We start from the raw sequence: 20,890 nt of genomic DNA on the forward strand, positions 1-20,890 counted from the left end.
AGAAAATTTAGAAAACATACACTATAAAGATGAAGGATATGTTACCTTTGGAGATGGAGGAAAAGGAAAAATTGTTGCAAATGGAATCCTGAATGTACATGGACTGCCAAAACTGCCAAAAGTCTTCCTAGTACAAGGGTTAAAAGCAAACCTGATTAGTATAAGTCAACTATGTGAAGATGAACTTAAAGTGGAATTCACAAAAGATAGTTGCAATGTTCTCAATCATAATCATGAATATGTTATGATCGGAAGAAAATCCGCAAATAAATGCTACACATAGGACGGTGATCTATCTTGCCTACAGACAACCGTCAATCAAACACAACTATGGCACCAACGGATGGGTCACATAAACTTTCATGACATGAAAAATGGTTTAAAGAAGGGAGCCTATCGAGGAGTTCCAACACTTGACATAGATGATAACAAAAAATGTGATGCATGCCTCGAAAACAAAATAACCCGAACAGTCCATAGGAAGACCTCAAGAATATACACTTCTAGAATTCTAGAACTACTACACATGGACTTGTTTGGGCCAACTCAGACAGAAAGCATAGGGGGAAAGAGATATGTTTATGTAACAGTTGATGACTACTCAAGATTCACATGGGTAAACTTTCTTAGAGAAAAATCTGAAGCATTTACAACATTCAAAACCCTCATTATCAAAATTCAGAATGAAAAAGAGGGAAGAATAGGAAAAATTATTCGCCTAAGAAGCGATCATGGGAGAGAGTTCGAGAATACAAAATTCAAAGAATACTGCACAGAGAATGGAATTCATCATGAGTTCTCCGCACCAAAAACACCCCAACAGAATGGGGTAGTTGAACGAAAGAATCGAACCATCCAAGAAATGGCAAGAGTCCTCTTAAATCACAAAAGACTTCCATCAAAATTCTGGGCAGAAGCAGTTAACACAGCATGCTATTTGATAAACCGGGTATACATTCGAAAAGAAATCAACATGACACCATATCAAATCTGGAAAGGAAGAACACCAAATTTAAAACACACACATGTGTTTGGAAGCAAATGCTATATTCTAAAAGATAGAGAACCATTGGGAAAGTTTGATATCAAAGGAGATGAAGGAATCTTCCTAGGATACTCCTCAAACAGCCGGGCATACCGAGTATATAACCTCAGGACAAACACTGTCATGGAGTCTATCAATGTTATGGTCAATGACAAAACAGAAGATTTCCCCAAAAATGATGAAGAGATAACTGGTGTTGAAACAGCAGTTCCAACATCACACAACCAGAAATCAGAACCAGAAATATTAGAAAAAGAAGAAACTGTAGACCTTGAAGAAGAAATCCACACCACTGATGAAACCAGGGTACAGAAAAATCATCCAATAGAGAACATCATAGGAGGACTAAATGAAGGAATCAGGACTAGAGGAAAGAAACGAGACTATCAAAAAATGGAAGAAGGAGACTATGACTACTGCTACACCTCAAAAATTGAACCCAAAAACATCACGGAAGCCCTAAAAGATGAATTTTGGGTAGAAGCCATGCAAGAAGAATTACAACAATTCGAAAGACACAATGTCTGGGAGTTAGTCCCTAAACCGGAACATGCCAATATCATAGGGACAAAATGGATTTACAAAAATAAAACGGATGAACAAGGAAACATCATACGTAACAAAGCCCGACTAGTAGCTCAAGGATACACTCAAGTAGAAGGAACAGACTTCGAGGAAACATTTGCCCCAGTAGCCAGAATTGAATCAATTCGGCTACTCATAGCAGTAGCTTGCATACTCAAGATAAAACTCTACCAAATGGATGTGAAAACTGCATTCCTGAATGGATATCTAAAAGAAGAGGTCTATGTTGCTCAACCAAAAGGTTTTGAAGACCCCCATTTTCCACAAAGTGTGTTTAAACTTAACAAAGCACTATACGGACTAAAACAAGCACCACGGGCTTGGTACGAATGCCTCACTGATTTCCTAATCAAAAAGGGTTACACAAGAGGCAGCGTGGACAAAACCCTATTCGTCAAACAACTCGGTCAAGACATAGTCATTGCCCAAATCTATGTTGATGACATAGTATTTGGCTCAACACTCAAGGTCCACAAAGACCAATTCATCATCAACATGGAAGGGGAATTCGAGATGAGCATGGTTGGGGAACTAACCTACTTTCTTGGTTTACAAATCAGACAACTGGACAATGGAATCTTTATCTCTCAAAGCAAGTATGCCAAAAATTTAGTCAAAAGATTTGGTCTAGAAGAAAGCAAGGTTGTCAGAACACCTGTTCCAACAACAGAGAGAATATCAAGGGATGCAGAGGGAAAACCGGTTGAACAAACCCTATATCGAAGCATGATAGGAGGGTTACTGTACCTAACTGCCAGCAGACCAGATCTAAGCTTTGCAGTAGGAATTTGTGCAAGATACCAAGCAGATCCAACCGAGCAACATTTAAAAGCGGTCAAAAGAATCATTAAATACGTGAAAGGGACATCTGATCTAGGAATATGGTACTCATTTGACACCAATCATCATCTCTCAGCTTATTGTGATGCTGACTGGGCAGGTAACATAGATGACAGAAAAAGTACGTCAGGAGGATGTTTTTTCCTAGGTACTAATCTAGTATCATGGATCAGCAAGAAATAAAGCTCAATTTCACTGTCAACAGCAGAGGCTGAATATATTGCAGCAGGAAGCTGTTGCACACAACTACTTTGGATGAAACAGATGCTAGAAGACTATGGAATGCAACAGTCAACTATGATAATTCACTGTGACAATAAGAGCGCAATAGACATTTCAAAAAATCCAGTTCAACACTCAAGGACAAAACACATAGACATCAGACATCATTTCATAAGAGAATTAGTTGAAGATGAAATCATCAGTCTTACTCACATAAGTACAGAAAGACAACTAGCAGATATTTTGACCAAAGCTCTAGATGGAAATAGATACACAAAACTAAGGACTGAAATGGGCCTGTGTATCCTATAACACTCATCAATTAAAAGAAAAACACATGGGCCCAATCCACAAAACAAGTCCATCAACCCAAAACCGGCCCATGTCCATATCTGATATATCACACCGACCCATCATAAAAGACCCAAACCCGGATACCCATCCCAAACAAAAGCCCTGTTTCAGAAACCCAGAATCGTCATCCTTACCCGACTCCACTCAACATCCATCAGTGACCTTCCCACTCACCCCAAACCTTCACACAACAGGAACCATGGTGAGAACATGAAACCAAAGGATGGGAAAGTTACCACGAAAGAAAACGACCAAGGGCACCACAAACTACACCGGCACCGGAGAGTCCTCGAACCCGATATGTGTCGAAGAAGAAAGTCCCAACATTACAACAAATCCCGTTCCGATAGCCAGAGTACCGTTCGGCGAACCCCAAGAACAGAGCCACCCACCAGGTAACCCGAATCTCCCTCTAGCAGATCATGAAATCCCCATGCCCATGCCCATCGCGGCTGATTTCGGGGACAATAGAATTGTTGATCCAAACGATTTAGTGGTACAACTCCGGTTTGCCATAAATCGTGGCTGGGAACCTGATCTAGGTTCCTATGTTAGCTCTGTCGATGAAGAAAATCCAAGGGGAACTGAAAGTGAGGGACAAGAGGAGTCTCAACATCATGAGGTGAATCGTCCCCCAAGTCCTACAAATGGAGAACAAACCCAAATCGATGAAACCCCAAATCCAATTCCTCGGGTCAACCGAAACCCTAGAAAGAGGAAGGTGACTGACCCGTATGAAGGGGCCGATCCCAGAGCCAAAAGGCCGAATGATTTCCCAATACGGGCAGGACCCCCCCAACGACAGCCAAATATCCCACCTAAACCCTCAAAAACCAAGAAATCAAAAATGACACAAACAGAGGATGAACATGACTGGACACCCAATGAAGATAATGATGGTGATGAAAGAGTAAGGACCCGAGCCCAAAAGAAGTCCCAGCTACCTACCAAGGAAAAAGAAAAACAAAAGAAGAAACCAACCACCAAAAGGGATAGACTGTCCAGCAAGGAAAAGGGGAAACAGAAAGTAGGTACTAAGGAAAAGGGGAAACAGAAAGTAGGTACTAATGCTGACATGTCATACCTACCAAAACCCCATAGTACAAACTTTCTGAGAAAAGAAGCAGTAAGTTTATGGAAAAGAATAGTAGAAAGAAAAATTATCAGCCAAAAACTGCTTCCTATAGATAAGCTAGACAATCCAGAACAGATTCAAGAAATATTAATCACAAGTCAACTCCTGGGAACAGTGACCAATATAGAACCCTATGATGAACAGGTTATACAGGAGTTCTACTGCAATATGACAAAAACCATCTCTACACCTAGTAGTCCTTTGTATGGAAAGGTATATGTAAGAGGCAGCTTCTATAACTTCACTCCAGACATCATCAACAGATATCTAGGAACACCAGAAGCAGAACAAAACATGGAAATAAACAGTGAGCAAGTTGCCCAAGAGCTCACAGCTGGAAATGTCATTTTTGAAAAGAACAAGATCAAAGCAGCTTCCCTAACAAGCAAATATGCCACCCTCCAGAAAATAGCTCTAGCAAACTGGATGCCATCACTCCACGAATCCACTGTGAAATGGACTTTAGCAGAGCTGCTATACAAGATAGGGAAAGGAGTTAAACTCAACATGGGTATCCTTATCTACTCACAAATCACAAACCTAGCTGAAGACACAAAATCCAACACTTCCTTAATCTTCCCAAACCTCATCTTTGGCATACTGACAAAACAGAATCTCAAGACACATGGCCCAAAAACCATTGTCAAGAACCTCAACACCACAGTAAAATTAAGGAAGGGAAGCCATCAAAATGACCTAAGATCCTTAGCCCCAAAGAACAATCCTCTAGACTCCAAGACACTAATCAGCTATTTTGAGGGAAGACTAACAGAATTGGAGACCTCAGAAAAACAAATCTTAAGGAAACACATGGACATCAAGGAAGAAAGAGCAGAAATATCAGAATGGTTAGAAATCCTAAAAGCAGCCAATGAAGAAGATCATGAAGAAGATCAAGAATCAGAAGAAGAAAGCCAGGAGTTCCCTCAAGAAAAGGATGAGCACACTCAAGAAAAGGGTGTTGAAACCCCTGTTTCAACATCAAATTCAGAAAATAGACCTTGACCATTTTAGCAAACAAGGGGGAGAAAGGCAGGCAGAAAACTCTCTGTTGTGAGTTTTTTTTTTTTGGGTTGCAGAGAAGGCAGAACTCTTGTTGTGAATCTTTGTTGGGTTGCACGGCAACAATTCTTTTTGTTGGCACAACTTCTGGCATAGTTACTCTAAGCTTTTGTTACAAGCAGATCAGACAAGAAAACCAAGCAGATCTTTGAGAGCTTAGCTCATTTACATCCCAATGATTCCTGTGTCATTTAAATTTATCCTCAGCATGGTAACCGGAAAGGATGCAAAATACCTTTATCTGGTATATATTATCTTATTTTTGCATATACATATCATTTACCTTTGGGACCCAGGATGCATCCTAATATCAGCAATACTAGCCCAACTCTTGCACACACAAAAAAAAAAAACAAAAAAAAAACAAAAAAAACAAAAAAAAAAAAAAACAAGAGCTTAACTGTATCCAATGTCCCACAAATTAAGGGGGAGACAATTCCCCTTAACAATCTCTGAAGAAACAAGATACATCAGGATAAGAAGGAGATTCACAAATTAAGGGGGAGACAAATCACACATGACAAGCCATGAGAAGATTCAAGATGAACCAAAGTTTTTGCTAAAGTTTGACAAAGGGGGAGAATGTTGACTTGAGAACATTTTGTCAAATTCTAGTCAAAAAGGGAATACTAAGACAATCAAGGATTAGGACATATATTCCTAATCTAAATAGGAATAGTAATCCTATTCCTATCCAACCTGCAAACTCTCGGCCTACAAAAGGAACTGCTTCACAACTCTCTCATTCACGCTTTCAGCACCTAATCGTGAGCACGAGAGTAATTGAGAGAGATTCCCAAATCCCCTTGAAAAGTAGTACAAGTGTTTAGGTCTCAATAGCTTGATAGGAAATCATATTGTGTAATTCTCATTCCCTAAACAAAAGTGTACTTTAAATATTGAGCTTTTAGTGGATTTAGGCAAATTCTCAATTTGAGAAGTGCCTCGCAGATTAGGGCTACTTGCCCGAAACTGCGTTATAAATATTTGTGTCACAACGTCTATTTCAACGTTACCGAACTCAAACGTCTATATTAATTTTAGAATTTATTTTAGAAATTAACCTCCGTCTCCTATCACATGCATTCTACAGCAATTGCAATAATCAGGTGCAAATAATTGAGTGGAAGTTGAAAGTATGGATCTGATCTTTAGTCGAAGGATGACTTATTTATTGTGGTGGTAATTTATTCTAGTATGGCTTTGAGTTGGTAAAGGCGTATGGATAGCACATATTGGGGAATTGGTTGAGTGAATTTCAATATAAAAGGATGGGATGCTTACCTCTTTATTTCACACGAATTAGAATATTATTATTTTTTAGAGAAAGTTTCCAGAATCACTACTTCAACAAATTACTTTATACTGTTGTTAAGGAAGTGTTGATCATACTGGGTCAGTTCGACTGCATCAGGATCAGCAGCATCAATAATTGAGGTCAATGTAGGCATGCACGTACCAATCTTATTCGGGATGTTAGGAAGTTTGTAGTGGTAGTAGTGGCTGATTGCCTTATGTACTCACCCCAAGTAAAACACCTTGGTGAACATCTAGTGAATTCGGCAGACGTGAGTTGCCCCGCAGACGTAGGAGAAGTGTGCTCCGAAATGTGTGATCAATTCCGGTGTACTTGTTTTATTTTTGCCTTTTATTTCGTTATTTATTTTCATTAAATAACTTAATTAATTGGTCTGGTTATTTAAAGTATAAAATGAAGTAGAATTCTAAGGTTCATCTTGTATTCAAGATTCACGGTGCAATTTCAATTTGTATCAGAGCCTGCAGACTTAATTTATTAGTCTGTCGATCTGGCTATTCCGTGCATCTTGAACTCAAACTTTCAGCGACTTTTATTACTTTTCTTTATTCTGTTAATTTGTTCATTCTCACGGGTTGTTGAGTGTTACAGAATGGATCATGTTAAGGTTCTTCCTCAGCTAAACGCGAGAACTACACTTATTGGAAAGCTCGCACACGTACACATCTAAAAGCTCAGGGTGATGCAGTATGGCGGTCAGTGGTAACAGGTTGGACTCATCCGACCAAAGCCAGTTCTAGTGCTGACGGAACACAAGTAGCTAAACCTGAAACTGAGTGGTCCCAAACTAACATAACTAATGTTGGATATAACCATAAGGCCTTAGATACGATTTACTCCCATATACATGAAAGTCAGTTTTCTATAGTTGCAGGTATTGATTCAGCTAAAGGTGCGTGGGAGGCTCTTGAGTCAACTTACGAAGGAACTACGTCAGTGAAACAATTAAAGCTGCAACTGGTCCAGTCCGACTTTGAAGAGCTTCGGATGAGACCATCACGAACTTTCACACACGCGTACAGGAACTAGCGAATCGTGGGATGGTCCTCGGTGAACCTTTCCCACAAGCAAAACTTGTTAAAAAAATTCTGAGGTCCTTACCACCGAGGTTCAGAATGAAAGTCACGGCTATTCAGGAACACGACGGCTGGGAGAACAAAACTGTTACTCAGTCAATGGGAAATCTTAGAACCAATGAAATGGAAATTTTAACTGATCACACAAAAAAACAAAAAAAAAAAAAAAAAAATGTAGCCTTTGCCGCTGAATAAAATAATGGTGTATCTGTCTTAGAAGAACCAGGTGATGATACGGTTGTATTTTTTACTAAACAGTTCTCTAAAATTTTGAAACAGGTTTCAAAAAATTCGGGCAATAGAAATGCACAAAGAGGAGCAACATCGTCCAAAACCGGCCCTAGGGCAGACTCGTCAAGCTTCAAGCAGTCTGTCTCACGTCTAGGGCAGTCCAAAGAAATACCTAATAATAAAGGAATCAAATGCTATGAGTGCGAAGGTTTTGGACATGTACAAGTGGAGTGTACCACCTATCTCAGACGCAAAAAATCTATGTTCGCCATTACCTGGAGTGACGACGAACCTGATACTGAAACAACTGGATCTGATATAGAAGAAAATCTCCGGTAATTTTGTTGCAATTACTGCACGTGTTGCTGGTTGTTCAGAACCTAATGAAGGAGCTGACACAATGGGTGGTGGATATGTCTCAGCGGAAGATTTAGAATTAAATGCTTTATATTTTGAAGTTGAGTTTAATAAGTTGTACCCCAAATGGGAAGCCCTACGAAAAGCAAATCGTAGATTAACTAGTGAGATAGGGATTATAACAAACGCTAGTAAAGTGTACGAAACTCAAATAGCAGATCGGGATGTACTTCTTAAAGAAGCGGCTGACCGAGAAGAGAGACTGAAACAGGAAGTCCAGACCTTGAAGCAGGAGCTAAACACCTACAAACGACAAATCCAAATGATGGACACCACTTCAACACTTGACAAAATCCTTGATTCCGGAAGAAAAACTTATGCAAAATTCGGTTCGGACTTTACCGGAAGCAACTCAAAGGATAAAACTGTATTTGTCAAAGCGTTTGTACCTGATCCAGGAGACATTCCTGAATCCAGCTCAACGAAACATAACAGTGGTATAGTAAGGTCAAACAAGCAATAGTACATATGTTGCAACGGGGTGAGAAGAAATTACAGTGACTAAGCAAATTCTCGAGCTTAAATCACTGCTACATGTTTGGGTTGTTGAAGAAAAGCAAACCATGTCTTAATAAATACTCAATCAACAAACTGCATTATATTTATTTATTATATCATTTGCAAAGTATCCAACTTGTCTTATATTTATTTATTAGAAGAGGGCTCACGGAGGAGGATTAAAAATGCAACTTTATTTTATCCACTCCCCAAAATACCAAAGCTACGGTGTTCATCTCATCATCACAGCATTAACAAAATCAAATATTTCTATAAATTAAATCAAACCTATTTAGAACAAGTTGGTATAGCAAAAGAAACAAAACGGATGTCCTTAGACGAATAATCTCACTGAAATCCGCTGAGAAAATTTATATTATCATTGTAAGCCCACATTAAAGTAAATTTGTAAAAAAGCCAGTATTAATTAAGCTTTTGGAGAATTAATGGAAATTTCTTCACCTTGAAAATTGCTATTCTCTCTCTCCTCTTCATTTTTTTTTTTTAATAGGTAAACAAAACTTACTCTATCGATATATTAACGATTGATGAGTCTGCATGATATAGTACCACAATTTATTAATTACATCTAAAAAGGGTGTTGTAATATAATACTCCGTACCATTTAATTACTACCCAAAATAAAATATCTTTGTTGATGGCATGCCACTCTTTTTTTTCCTTACATTTACTATAATGTGTCTTAATAACACTTCTATAGTTGCCATTGTAACTTAAAAATAAAAACAGGTAATTGGTCAAATAATTTTGTCCTTAATTTTCATAACAATGTAAACTCAAGATATTTTTATTAAAAGATATCCAAAACGCACATTTCCGTTCATATTATCTCTTAATCGATCATCTGTATGTAATAACTAAAACCATAATAAAATGCAGAGAAAACATATAAATATACTGAAATAAAACTCATAAATATCTTCTTGCTTCTAATTAGGTCCCTCCATCATCATTTGGTTCGTACTGGCTCTTTATTGGGCACTAGCACCACCACTTGGGCCAACATTGTCATTCGCTCCAAATTGTGAATAGCCAAATAAGCTGCTTGTATCAAGATGAGCTTGACCAGGAACTTGCATTAGTTTTTGCAGAACAAGATCTCGAAGCATTTCCATTTTGTGTTTCATGGATGGTAGCTCTGATAATGGAAGTTCAGAAATAGGAGGATTAACCTTTTCGGCCTCACGCAAAGCTTTATTTACTTTCATTTCTTCTTCAATCTGCATTTCCAGGTAATTAATTTGGGAAGACATGATTTGCATCAAGGCTTCACGGTGAGCACGCAAGTTTTGTTCGGCAGGAACTTGCTCGGCAGGGTTGGGTTGTGCTGTAGGATTAGCACCAAAATATTTGGTTAAGATCGCATCCATACCAGGGTTGCTGAAAGTATAAGCCTTGCCAGAAGGCGAAAAAATCACCAACAAAATCTCCACGCCACATAGTGTGGATATCTCATTGGCCTTCTTGATAAGACCATTGCGGCGTTTCGAGAAGGCAACACTACGACTAGTGTCACTTTCAATTCTAGATAGGGGAATCCTTTGCCTACCTCTACCCACCCTTCGATTGGCATTATTGCTAGACATTTTCAAGAAAAATATAATTCCCTCACAAAAGATGTAGAGACAAAGTATATTGATAGCATTGAATGTGTAGTGGTCTATTTATAGTTGGGTGTGGTTGTTATTCCTTAACGCTTTTCAATTATATATTTGAAATTTATTATGCAACTAAAATAAAAACAAATTAAATTGGAAGTTTACAATTGAATGATCGATATAGATATTCACAACTTTTTGGTATGTCGGATCTCGAATTTGGAATAATCAATGAAGATTTTTACAACTTGGTATGCTGAATCTTAAATTCGTAATATTATTATGGAATTATATAATGCCAGCTCATGTGTTGGTAGGTAAGATCTAGAATTTGTAATATAATAGAAATTTTGGCCGTTATATAAAATATATGTATTTAATATAAAAATATATTTATCTATTATTCACGATTGTATATTGTGTTGCTTCTTAATCGGTATAGGCATTGACCCAACTATTCAAAATATCAACTAATTTCATACACCACACACAAAAAAAGTTCCATTTTCACAACTTGGTATGCCAGATCTTAAATGCGTAATAATGTAATAGAAACTATAATGCCAGCTCATCTGTTGGTAGGCGAGATCTAGAATTAGTAATATAATAAAAATTTTGACGGCCATATAAAATATGTAATTAATATTAAAATGTATTAATTAATTATTCGGGGCTGTATGTTGTAACGACTTCTTAATCAATATAGGCATGGACACAACCGTTCAAAAATTACAACTAATGTTGTATACCACACAAAAAGAATGGTCAATTTTAACAAATTGGTCCGCCGAATCTTATATTCATAATTATATAACGAAAATATATAATGCCATCTCATGTGTTGGATCCTATGAGAACAAGTCTTTAGGTGAAAACTAAGAACCAATCTCAACTTTACGTTTGGGAAAAATGGATGTTCCAGATCCGACTTAAGAAAAAACATGTGGTGACATTTTCGTAATTATCACCAACTTTACTATGCAAACTTGAAAACAAAAATCTTTAATTTTTAGAATTTTCCAGATTTGCACATGTAGTACTAACATTTTGCATATTTAGTATTTAAATATTGCACTTGCAAAAATGCAAAAGTGCATTGTACTTGGGGTTGCTATTTTAGAGTTTATGACTGCATTTTTTGTTTTATTTGGTTTAGTGGTTCACTTTTTACTGCTTAGCATCTAGCATTTACAGTTTAGATTTAAAATTTAGCATTTTGTACAAATGATACACATTAAACCCTTTTATGTTGGCTAATTTAATTGACAAAATAATTAGAATTTATTTTGGAAATTAACCTATAGATCGTCTCCTATCACATGCATTCTACAGCAATTGCAATAATCAGGTGCAAATAATTAAGTGGAAGTCGAAAGTATGGATCTGATCTTTAGTCGAAGGATGCATGGCTTATTTATTGTGGTGGTAATTTATTCTAGTATGGCTTTGAGTTGGTAAAGGCGTATGGATAGCACATAATGGGGAATTCGTTGAGTGAATTTCAATATAAAAGGATGGGATGCTTACCTCTTTATTTCACACGAATTAGAATATTATTATTTTTTTAGAGAAAGTTTCCAGAATCACTACTTCAACAAATTACTTTATACTATTGTTAAGGAAGTGTTGATCATACTGGGTCAGTTCGACTGCATCAGGATCAGCAGCATCAACAATTGAGGTCTGTGTTACAAAATGGATCGTGCTAAGGTTTTTTATTCTGTTAATTTGTTCATTCGCAGGGTGATGCAGTATGGCGGTCCGTGGTGACAGGTTGGATTCATCCGACCAAAGCCAGTTCTAGTGCTGACGGAATGCAAGTAGCTAAACCTGAAACTGAGTGGTCCCAAACTGAAAAAACTGATACTGGATATAACGGTAAGGCTTTAGATACGATTTACTCCCTTATGCATAAAAATCTGCTTTCTATAGTTGCAGGTATTGATTTAGCTAACGGTGCGTGGGAGGCTCTTGAATCAACTTACGAAGTAACTACGTCAGTGAAACAATCAAAGCTGCAACTAGTCCAGTCCGACTTTGAAGAGATTCGGATGAATGAGGATGAGACCATCACGAACTTTCACACAAACATACAGGAACTAGCAAATCGAGCAATGGTCCTCGGTGAACCTTTCCCACACGCAAAACTTGTAAAAAAATTCTTAGGTCCTTACCACCGAGGTTCAAAATGAAAGTCACGGCTATTCAGGAACACGATGGCTGAGAGAACAAAACTGTTACTCAGTCAATGGGAAATCGTAGAACCCATGAAATGGAAATTTTAACTGATCACACAAAAAATAAAAAATAAAAAATGTAGCCTTTGTCCCTGAAGAAAATAATGTTGCATTTGATTTAGACGAACCAGGTGATGATACTGCTCGTGTTGTTGGTCGTTTAGAACCTGATGAAGGAGCTAACTCAGAGGGTGGTGAATATGTTTCAGCGGAAGATTTAGAATTAAATGTTTTATCTTTTGAAGTTGAGTTTAATAAGTTGTATCCCAAATGGGAAGCCCTACGAAAAGCAAATCTTAGATTAACTAGTGAGATAGGTATTATAACAAATGCTAGTAAAGTGTACCAAACTCAAATAGCAGATAGGGATGTACTTCTTAAAGAAGTGGCTGACCGAGATGGCATACTGAAATAGGAAGTACAGACCTTGAAGCAGGAGCTCTTACCTACAAACGACAAATCCAAATGATGGACACCACTTCAACACTTGACAAAATCCTTGATTCCGGAAGAAAAACTTCTGCAAAATTCGGTTTGGGCTTCACTGGAAGCAACTCAAAGGATAAAACGGTATTTGTCAAAGCGTCTGGACTTGATCCAGGAGACATTCCTGAATCCAGCTCAACGAAACATAACACAGTGGTATAGTATGGTCAAACAAGCAACAGTACAAACTCTGTGACCCCGTATGTCATTATTGCATGTTGCGTGGCCATACCAGACCCGAATGCTACTACTTCTACAAGTGTCAAAGAATCGAGAAATTCACGCACATGAACACCCAACCCTTTATAAAATAGATTTAGGTTAAAAAGACTGACTATATTTCGTTTGTCTATTTTCACTCTAAAAGTGCATGAAGAGAAGAGAAATGATACTTTGACAGCGGGTGTTCCCGTCACATGACAGGAAATGCCAAATTTATAAGTAACGTAAATGCAAGCAAAGGTGATGTTACCTTTGGTGATGGTATTAAAGGTCATGTCACTGGCATCGGCACGCTAAATGTCATTGGCCTGCCAAAACTAGAAAAAGTATTGCTAGTCAATGGACTTCACGCAAATCTCATAAGTATAAGTCAACTATGTGGCCAAAACTGGAACGTGTGCTTCAAAAAAAATAAATGCATTGTCTTGGACAAAACAAATCAATGCGTTATGGAAGGTAAAAGGTCAACTGACAATTGCTATATTCTAACTAAAATATCTTCTGTTGCAGGACCAGCATAGATGAAGCTGAGCTATGGCACCAAAAACTGGGGCATCTGAGTTACATACTACTTGATAAACTAATGAGGATGGAAGGTGTTCGTGGTTTACCCAAGATGAAAGTCGAATCAACCATTTGTGGTGCCTGCCAAGTTGGGAAACTGACCAAATCATTTCATCCAGCTCAACATACCATAATGACGAGTTACTGCCTAGAACTGATCCACATGGATCTTATTGGTCCTACTTAAACAGGGAGTTTTGGAGGTAAGAAGTACATACTGGTATGTGTTGATGATCTTTCACGTTTTTCATGGGTAATCTTTCTTAGGGAAAAATCCGAAGCACTTGAAGCTTTCAAAACACTGGGACTGAAACTCCAAAAGGAAAGAAATGAACCTATTATTCGAATTCGAAGTGATCACGGATGGAAATTCGACAACAACTTGTTCGATGCCTTTTCCAATCAATCAGGAATTACCCACGAGTATTCGGCACCAAAGACACCTCAACAAAACGGAGTCGTTGAATGAAAAACAGCATCATTCAAGAAAAGGGACGAGTCCTGCTCAACGCCAAAGGATTACCTCAAAAATTCTGGACAGAAGTTGTAAACACCACATGTCGCATCCCCAACCGAGTCTATCTTCGGTCAGGCACAAGTCAAACACCGTATGAATTATGGAAAGGTAAGAAACCGAATATTAATTACTTTCACATTTTTTACTCACGATGTTTTATTTTGAAGGATAGAAATCCTGTTGCAAAATTTAAACCAAAAAGCGACAAGGGGATCTTTCCCGGTTATTCAACGAACAGCAGTGCATATCGTGTCTACAACAAAGTGACCAAGACCATCATCGAGTCTACAAATTTTGTAATTGATGATCAACCGAATGATATTGTTGAAGTTTCACAACCTGAGTCAGTGATAGAACCTGATGCAAACCGTTCTGTAACTCCTGATCCTGAAACTCCTGAACCAGATCCAGAATCACCCACGCCATCTGAACCTGACCCAGAACCAGAATCAGAATCTGACACTGATCAAGACGACATTGACATTCCAACACGCATCCACAATAGATCATCTATCTTCAAAATTAATTTTGCCATCATTTTTGGTGATAGGTCTACAGGTTCATTACTCTCTAATTCTTTTTGTTGATTTCATGAATATTTTAGGGTGTCATTGTCTAATGTGTCTTGTGAAATACCTGCAAATTTTCCTATGTCTAAAGCTGAGTTTTTATGTGTTCCTCTACCTAATTTGGTGCCCTCTACTTCAATATCCTTGCATTCATCAAATCTTGACAATTCTTCATCTTTGCCAGTGTAATATTCTGCATCTGTGATAGAATCTGTTTCAGGATCATAGAATTTATCTTTTGAATTAATGGTTCTGTTCCTACATGCTCTCACATTGCATCTATGTGTTTTTTTTGTGCGTGTGTCTCTCTATGATTGATTTGTCCTCTATTCCAATTTTTTTTAATTTTCTCGCAATTAGTCCTTTTCGTTACCTACTACTCTAAATTGCGTATTCATTCTTTGTGTTTTGTTTTTGACTGTTTCTATGTGTTCACTAAATGTTCTATCTATGTTGTTTTGGATGCTTTTGATATGATAATCCTTTGATTATGCCTTTTTGTTGGTGTTTCTTGTGCTAAAAATTTGAATTCTATAAGGTTGCTTGAATGGTAAATTTGCTGCAAGTTGATATTCGTGGCTATGTGTTTATGTGAATGTACCTATTGATTTACCTGCATTCTCCATAAAAGTGTTATCTGTAATCTTGCTCTATGTTATGTGTTTAGTCCGGTCATGACCGTATGTGTGTTTTCCCATGCTATCTGGTATGAATATGTGCCTAAATTAGATTTATATGAATATGTGCCTAAATTAGATTTATATGAATATGTGCCTAAATTAGATTTATATGAATATGTGCCTAATGTTGCTTTAGTTGAATCTCTGGCTGAATATGCTTTGCCTAAATGTGCTTACTGTCTTATTTACCAATTTGTCTCTTTGAGTGACCCAATTGTGTGCTTTTTGTGTTATTTGCTACGAATTTGTGCTTGAATGCGTTTTTTACTTGGTATGTTACGTTTTATCTACTTAATCTGCTCCAACTTGACTTGTGCTTATACGTTATTTGTTAAAATTGTTATCAAGTTCTGCGTTTCTCGTTTCTAATTCTCTTGTACAGGATCAGTCCAATCGGGCACTCTGGCAAACTCAATCCACTATTGATATTCACCTTTGTCAATTTATTGGAAAAAAGGGGGAGTGAGTATAATAAGGGGGAATATGGTTGGATTAAGGGGGAGTATATGGTTTTTTGATTAAGGGGGAGTATATGGTTTTTTTATTGATCTATTTTTTGTTATGGATTACGGATTCTGTGTTGGCATATTGGCTTTGGTAGCATTATGGGTTGAAGTATGCCTTGTGTTGGATGATAAGCTTTTATTTAACTTAACTGTCTATTTCTATTGGTATTCTGGGCTTCTACTTATTATCTCTCTATTTGGTACTCTATTGGAATTATTAGTTTGCTTGTTGAGCCTGAAGCATTATGGATGGAGCATGGTTCAAAGTGTCTTGGTAATTGTCAATAAATTCTAACACATAGGTTTTATGTCAAGCAAATATACTAAGGGCAAGTTATTAATGAAATTTTTTAAAATATTAATTTATTGTTTGTCCAAAGTATATATGCGATAGTTTTTGCCAATTAATTTGCCAAAGGGGAGATTGTAAGTGTACAAATGATAAACATTAAACCCTCTTATGTTGGCTAATTTAATTGACAAATTAAGAGAAAATTGTAAAAAATGTCCCTCTATAATACGTCAATTATCAATGTCACTCATGAATTATGAGTGGTGTAAATGTTGCCCCTCAATTATCAAAATGGTGCACATATAGCCCCTCCCGTAACGGACCTGTGGTTCCCCACCGTTATCCATCGCTGGTACTTTGAATCGAGGGAGGGAAAAAACAACTAAATTACATATTTACTCCGACTTAACGATGTCGTCACTACAAGAAAAATCGCGAATCGCGACGGAATTTTTCCGTCGCGAATGGGCAATATTCCGTCGCGAAACGCGATTCGCGACGGAATTTATTCCGTCGTCTATCGCCTTGTCGTTTTTTGGTAGACAACGGAATAATTCCGTCGCAACGTTTGGCGACGGAATATTTCCGTCGCCATTTGGCGACGGAATTATTCCGTTGCGAATTCCATCGCCAATTTCGCAACGGAAATGTTTTCCGTCGTAATTCCGTCGCTTCATTGGCAACAAATATTCCGTCGCAAATTTTATATTCCGTCGCGATTCCGTCGCGTTTTTGAATTATTTTAAAATTTGATTGTAAATAGTAATGAATGTTTTTAAAATAAAAAATAACATAATTCTAAATTAAGTTATAATACTAATACATTACCAATCCACACTTAATACATAATATAATAGTCAATTCAAGTCTAAACAACATAATAATACATTATCAATCCACACTTAATACATAATAGTCAATTCAAGTCTAAACAACATAATAATACATTATCAATCCACACTTAATACATAATATAATAGTCAATTCAAGTCTAAACAACATTAACAAACAACCATTAAAATCAATTGATTGCAGATGGAGGTGATGATGAAGTACCCGCTCTCCCGCCATCAATAGCATCAAGTCGTTGTTGCATAAGGAGAATAATTTCCTTCAAACTCTGAATTTCATGTTATACATTTGCAGAAGTAGAAGTAGCATTGTCGGGTGGTCGCGATGTTGGTGTCATATTGCCAGAAGTGTTATCATTAGTTGGACCATGAACAACAGAACAACCATATGAACCAAGTCCATAAACTCTTCTTTTCTTATCGTGTCCACCAACCGCGTCATAGTATAATTGATTGTCATCCACCTGCTCCCCATTTTCTGCCAACATCTCCCGTTGCGATTCAACTTGTTCCTAAAATATGTTAGAGATTTAGTGCAAAATATATGTAAAGGCATAGATATTTTAAAAACTTAAAACAAATTAAACTTACATGAATTTGTTTGGCTTTTTCAGCTATGAATGTTTTCCCATCGTGTTGTTTGGTATGTGTATGCCTGAACAGTTCATAATACGATGGACAATGACCCAATTTTCCTTCCTACAAATTATATTTAACAAACAAAAGCAATTATTAAAGTAAGAAAAAATTCGGCAGAGTTTCCTTTGTATATAAGACTATCTCCCTGTTCAATATATAATACAATTCAATTATAATCTCCAACATCAATCAATAAACACAATAAAACACAATCACAATCAACAAAAAACATAAAAGTTGGAGTCAAGTAAACTCTAGTTATTCATTTTACCTAGAATCCTCATTAAAAGATTTAAGCTAGTGCTTCCCAAATTAACTCTGCAGTTTCTACTCCTAAGTTCAATCAATCCTCATTATCAAATCATTCAAGTTCAAATAAATCTCAGGTTTCCATATCTTATTTTCATATAATACAAAACACATAATACTTATAACTTAAACAATTCAAATAACTTACAAGTTGAGCTGCAACTTTTACGTGAGGTGTTGATCCTGTGGTATGGGTAGATTGAGCAACTCCAATTAAAACTCCTCCACGCTTATTTCTCTTAGCCAATTCTGTTTTCTTCTTGCCCTCCTCAGAATTCCAAACATCATTCCATTTTGTCCATATTTCTGGTGGGACATAAGGAGGTCTTGGCATTTTCCTTATTCTGCTTATGTAATCAGCATATCTTCTTTTAGCCTTTATCTCCCAAGCATTATACACTACACCGTGATACACTTAGATTTGGCTCTAGGAGAAGTTGGAGTGTACAGTAATTTCCAATAAACCAAAGGCCAGAAATTAAAATTGAAGTCTCCAGAAAATGAGTAATAAAAAGATTACCGGTCAGAAATGGAGGAGGAGGCGACGTCTATGGAGTTTTGGTGATGACCACGGCGGCACGGCGACGGCGCACGGTGATGACGGCTATGGAGTTTTACGATGGTGTTCGCGAGCTAGGGAGTGTTCTGGAGTTCACGGTGATGTCTTTGAGAATTTTAGGACTTAGGGTTCACGAGGGAGTTCTGATGTTTTATAATTTTAATTTAATTCATATTTCGTAGTCAAAACACAGCGTTTAAGTATATAAAAAAAAATAAAATTTAATTAAATTATTGCGACGGAATATAGGTGGTCGCAATTTCCGTCGCCATATTTAGTCCATAATCTATAGTTTAATTCATTTAAAGGACGGAATGAAATCGGTCGCCAATTCCGTCGCCATTTAACGACGGAACACAAATCGGTCGCCTTTTCGATCGCAAAATGGACGACGTAAATTACTTCCGTCGCCAATTCGGTCGTGAATATTTGCCGCCAAAATTTCGCGGACTTTATTTTATGTTTGCGCCAAGATACACGACGGAAATTAATTCCGTCGCCATTTCGCAACGGAATCTATTCGATCGCAAATTTGGTCGCTAAATGGCGACGGAATATAGTCCGTCTCGAGCTTCCGTCGCGATTCGCGATTTTTCTTGTAGTGCGTACACTAACGGGGAACCACATGTCCGTTACGGGAGGGGCTATATATGCACTGTTTTAATAATTGAGGGGCAACATTTACACCACTCATAATTCAGGGGTGACATTGATAATTGTCATATTATTGAGGGGCATTTTTTACAATTTTCCTACAAATTAATTAGAATTTATTTTGGAAATTAACCTATGGATCGTCTCCTATCCCATGCATTCTACAGCAATAGCAATAATCAGGCGCAAATAATTAAGTGGAAGTCGAAAGTATGGATCTGACCTTTAGTCAAAGGATGGCTTATTTATTGTTGTGGTAATTTATTCTAGTATGGCTTTGAGTTGGTAAAGGCGTATGGATAGCACATATTGGGGAATTGGTTGAGTGAATTTCAATATAAAAGGATGGGATGCTTACCTCTTTGTTTCACACGATTTAGAATATTATTATTTTTGAGAGAAAGTTTCCAGAATCAGGGACGGAGCCAAAGGGGGGCAGGGGGGTCAGCTGCCCCCCTCACCGTACCCCCACTCCATATATAATTTTTGTATGTATATATGTATATATAGTATAGATTTTAGTATTAGTATAAAAAAAAAAAAAAACTAATAAATGTTAACAAGTAAGGAGTTAGATTAGTTGGTAAGGTATGTCTTTGTGAATATAAAAGGTCTTGGTTTCAAATCCTTGCATTAACATAGTTTTACATATTTTTGAGTTCTTCTCCTATGGCTTCAACACAATCACTTTTTTAATATTTAATATGTGTAATTTATAATGTGTTTTCTATTCAAATTATTTTATCAAATTAATTATGTTTCATATTTTGTTATGAATATTTTTATAAAATTTCGATGTGTTTTATTTTTCGCACATATCCAACAATATTGACAACTATATTTCTTAAGTAATGGTTATAAAAAAAAAAATTCTTACATAATTTATTTATTTTTTAAAAATTATCTCTTTTGTTTTAATATTTCGCTTTTACTGGAAAAAATTTCTAAATCCGTTCTACTTCTTTGCCTCCCCCCCCCCCCCCCCCCCCCCCCTCAATATAATTTCTGGCTCTGTCCCTGTCCAGAATCGCTACTTCAACAAATTACTTTATACTATTGCTAAGGAAGTGTTGATCGTACTGGGTCAGTTCGACTGCATCAGGATCAGTAGCATCAACAATTGATGTCAATGAAGGCATGCACGTACCAATCCTGTTCTTGATGTTAGGAAGGTTCTAGTGGTAGTAGTGGTTGATTGCCTTATGTACTCACCCCATGTAAAACACCTTGGTGAACATCTAGTGGATTGGGCAGACGTGAGTTGCCCCGCAGACGTAGGAGAAGTACATATTGTATTCAAGATTCACGGTGCGATTTCACATTGATTTTATAAAATTTACCAGGTTTTCGTATTTAGTTGTTAAATGTTGCATATTTAAGTGTTCAAGTTTGCATAGTAAAGT

The 20,890-nt window shown here is 37.1% G+C and overlaps 1 long non-coding RNA gene across 1 annotated transcript; it reads right to left on the minus strand.

The window, feature by feature from the left end:
* Positions 1-1,699: 1,699 nt before the first annotated feature.
* Positions 1,700-18,930, minus strand: LOC109174352. The gene is made up of 3 exons (XR_002053054.1): positions 18,795-18,930; positions 14,765-14,767; positions 1,700-1,713 (listed from the first exon to the last, which is right to left on the minus strand). It is a non-coding gene; the product is annotated as an uncharacterized LOC109174352 (long non-coding RNA).
* Positions 18,931-20,890: the final 1,960 nt, after the last annotated feature.

Source organism: Ipomoea nil, unplaced genomic scaffold (genome assembly GCF_001879475.1).
Source record: "Ipomoea nil cultivar Tokyo-kokei standard unplaced genomic scaffold, Asagao_1.1 scaffold0642, whole genome shotgun sequence".
NCBI lineage: Eukaryota > Viridiplantae > Streptophyta > Magnoliopsida > Solanales > Convolvulaceae > Ipomoea > Ipomoea nil.